This window comes from Pteropus vampyrus, unplaced genomic scaffold (assembly GCF_000151845.1).
Source record: "Pteropus vampyrus isolate Shadow unplaced genomic scaffold, Pvam_2.0 Scaffold97, whole genome shotgun sequence".
Lineage (NCBI taxonomy): Eukaryota > Metazoa > Chordata > Mammalia > Chiroptera > Pteropodidae > Pteropus > Pteropus vampyrus.
Genome location: NW_011888878.1, coordinates 3,189,192 through 3,193,109, shown reverse-complemented (window position 1 = coordinate 3,193,109; position 3,918 = coordinate 3,189,192). Strand labels below are relative to the sequence as shown.

The 3,918-nt window shown below is 30.7% G+C and overlaps 1 pseudogene; it reads right to left on the bottom strand.

Moving 5' to 3' along the window:
• Positions 1-2,026: 2,026 nt before the first annotated feature.
• LOC111742594 lies at positions 2,027-2,145 on the bottom strand (annotated as a pseudogene).
• Positions 2,146-3,918: the final 1,773 nt, after the last annotated feature.

The following is a 3,918-nucleotide window of genomic DNA, read 5'->3' as shown; positions in this document are numbered from 1 at the left end:
CAAATCTACATGAGGAAATAAACAGCTTCAGCAATTGTAACTACAGGGACACATGTAAAAGGAAGTATAAATACATTGTTTGTTTATACCTTTTTTCTTTTCTATGATTTAAAAGACAACTGCAAAAGGGAATAAATGCAAGTCTACGTTAATGGGCATTTAATGTATAAAGATGTAATTTGTATGACAATAACAGCACACAAATAGGAGAGGGAAACACAGCAATCCAGAAGCAAAGTGTTCATATTCTATTAAAATTAAGTTGGTATTAATTAAGACTACATTATTGTAAATTAAATGTTATTTTAACTTCTAGGCAATGACTAAAAATACTAATTTAAAATATATAGTAAAAGCAATAACAAAAGAATTGAAATGGTATGCTAAAAATAACTATTTAAGACAAAAGAGGGCACTAATAAGGAATGAAAGAACAAAAACATATGAGACATATAAAAAATAAATAGTCAAATAGCAGATATAAATCCTACTTTATCAGTAATTACATTAAATTTAAATGTATTAAATAGCTTAATCTCTACTTCACACCCTACACAAAAATTAACCCTAAATGACATAGGAAACAAAATATAAATGCTAAAAATATATAAATTGCAGAAGAAAACAGAAGTGTAAATAAATCTTCATGACTTGGATTAGGTAGTAATTTGTTAGGTACAACCTGAAGCATAGAGACAAAAGAAAAAATACATAAATTGAACTATAACAAAATTAAAAACCTTTGATCATAAAAGAACTCTATCAAGAAATTGAAAAGACAATCAACTGAATGGAGGAAAATATTTGCAGTCCAGTATACATATTATACAAAAACTTACAAAGTTATGAATAAAAAATATATTCCAATTTAAAAATGAGCAAAGAATTTAAATAAACCTTTCTACAAAGAAAATATGTAAATGGCCAATAAGCACATGACATATGCATGACATCATTAGTCTTTAGGAAAATGCAAATCTAAAGTACAATGAAATACGATACTACACCTATGAGAATGGTATCATTTTCTTATAAACAAAAAAAGAAAATAATAAATTTCAGTGCAGGTGAAGAAATTGTATCTCTTACATTTTGCTTGTGGAAATAAAAAATTGTATAGCTGCTTTGGAAAACAGTTTAGCAATTCCTCAAAAAGTTAAACATTGAGTTACCATATGACCCAGCAATTCCACCCTTAGTTATTTACTCAAAATAATTGAAAACATATGTCCACACAGAAATATGTACAGGAATGTTCATGGTAGCATTATTCATAATAGCCAAAAAGTGTAAACAGCCCAAATGTCTATCAACTGATTAAGAGATAACAAAATGTGATATATTCATACAATGAAATAACATTCAGCCATAAAAATAATGAAGTACTGATACTTACTATAACATGGTAAACCTTGAAAACATTATGCTAAGTAAAAGGAGTCAGATACAAAATATTACATAGTGTATGATTTCATTTATATGAAATGAGCAGAAAAAGCAAATCAGAAAAGTAGAAAGAAAGTAAATCAGGAATTGCCCAGTTTGGGCGAATTGAATGAGGACTTAGAGAGTGACTGATAATGGGTACAGTACAGCTCTTAGGTGAGACAAAAACATTCTAAAATTAGGTTTTTGTTACGGTTGCATAACTCCGTGAATATACTAAAACACATCAAATCGTATGCTTTAAATAGACAAATTTTATAGTATGTGAATTATATGTCAATAAAAACAGTCGAAAACTTTAATTAAGGAATTAAAATAATATCTAATGTGAACAGGAAAAAGAAATATGAAAAAGAAAAAAAAGAGAGAAGGTGCTGGAAAGAATAAGTAAACTTAGTCTAGAAAGGAATAAGAATGACATTCAAATAGCTGGCCCTAATATTTAGGTTGAACAAGTTTGTTTGTTTGTTTATTTAAAGATATATATATATCTTTTTTTTTAGGTGAGACAACCCTTGGTTAACCTCATAGATTGCAAAGACCTCATCAGCTTATTATCCCTTATTTTTTTATTTTTTTACACCTACAGCACCTGGTCTTCCTAGGTGGTCTCTCATCCAAGTACTAACCAGGCCCGACCCTGTTTAACTTCCGAAATCAGATGGGATGGGGTTTGTTCAGGGTAGCATGGCCATAGATGCAAAATTACCTATAAAAAAAAAAACAACTTTCTGCATTATTTAATAATGCAAATTTGAGGTAACAAAGATAAATATGGTGCATAAACATGGTATGAAATGCAGACTTCCCTAGCACTCCCACCCTAGTGATAATCTGCACAAAGAGTTACCATTATTCTGTCCTTGCATATTATGAGTTCGTTCGTTTTTGAACTTCATATAAACAGAATCATATATTGTTTACCATTGTTTTAATATTTTTCATCATTATATATGTGATGTTTTTGTTGTTGCAAATAGCAATAGTTCTTCACTGCAGTGTGGAATTCCAGTGTATAAATGTACCACAATTTATGTAGGTGTTCAACTGAGGATAGTTTGTTCTGTTTCCAATTTTTTACTATTGTAAATAACACCACTATAAACATGTTTTGATAGAAATAAGCATTCATTTTGTTTGCTATATAATCAGTAGTAGAAGTTTTGGGTCATAGGTATAAGTATGTTTAGCTTTAGTAGATACTGTCAGATTTCCAACATGGTCATACCTATTTATATTCCCACCAGCAATGTATGAAGTTTCCAGTTGCTCCTTATTTTTGTCTAGTTTTTAATCAAGTCTTATTAATTTATCAATCTTCTCTGGTTAATGCTTACTGAAATACTATTTAAGAAATCTTTGTCTATCCCTGAATATATTCTCCTATATTTTATTCTAGAAACTGTATTGTTCTACCTTTCACATATAGGTCTAGAATCAATCCCAACATAATTTTCATGTATATAGAGTCAAGATTTATTTTTCCATATTCAGTTTATTCATTTATCATTACACTGCCATAACAATTTTTCATTAGTTTACTGTATATTGGTAAGTCTTTTCCTCAGATATATTTTGTTCCGTTGGTTAACTTGTCTGCCCTTGCATAAATAGAGCATTATCTTAATCAAAGTAGCTTAAAACAGTCTCAATGTCTGGTACTTCAAAATATTTCTTTGGATGTTTCAGGTCTTTTGCATTTCTTTATGTTTTGGAATCAACTTGCCAACTTCCACAAAAAAAAAAAAATGCTGAACTTTTGATTAAGGTTGCATAGAGTGCGAGCAGAGATGACATCTTAACAAAAATTAGTCTTCCACTCAATTAATATGGTGTTTTATTATAAATTGAAAAATAGTGTTTTAATTTCTAATTATTATTACTTTATAAACATATAATGAATTTTATATATTTACCAGTGATCTTACTAAACTCCATTATTTCTTTCGTAGTTTGTGAATTTTCACACAAATGAGTATTATATCTGCAAATAATGACAATTTTCTCCTTAGTTTTAAGAATATATTTTTCAGATTGCTTTCAGTCAAGATGGCGGAATAAGTAAACACTGCATTCTTCCTCCCATAACCACATTAAATTATAAGTTGCAACTAAATTATAAAACAATCAACAGAGAAAACGACCTGAAAACTAGCTGGACAGAACTCCTGTAACTGGAGATATAAAGAGGAAACCACATTGAGAATGGTAGGAGCAGAGACATGAAATGGGCAGATCCCATACCCACATGTGTTGGTTGAGCATCGGGAGGGATATCTTGGTTGCAGAGGAGCAAGAGGCCTCAGCCCCACACCAGAACTCCCCAGCCCAGTGTTCCAGTGCTGGGAAGAGGAGTTACCACAAAATCTGGCTGTGAAAATCACTAGGGATTCCAACCATCCAGGTGAGACAGAAGGCAGCTGTAAATCCAGATGTCCCTTTCAAAGGCCTGCACACAGACTCACTACTTTG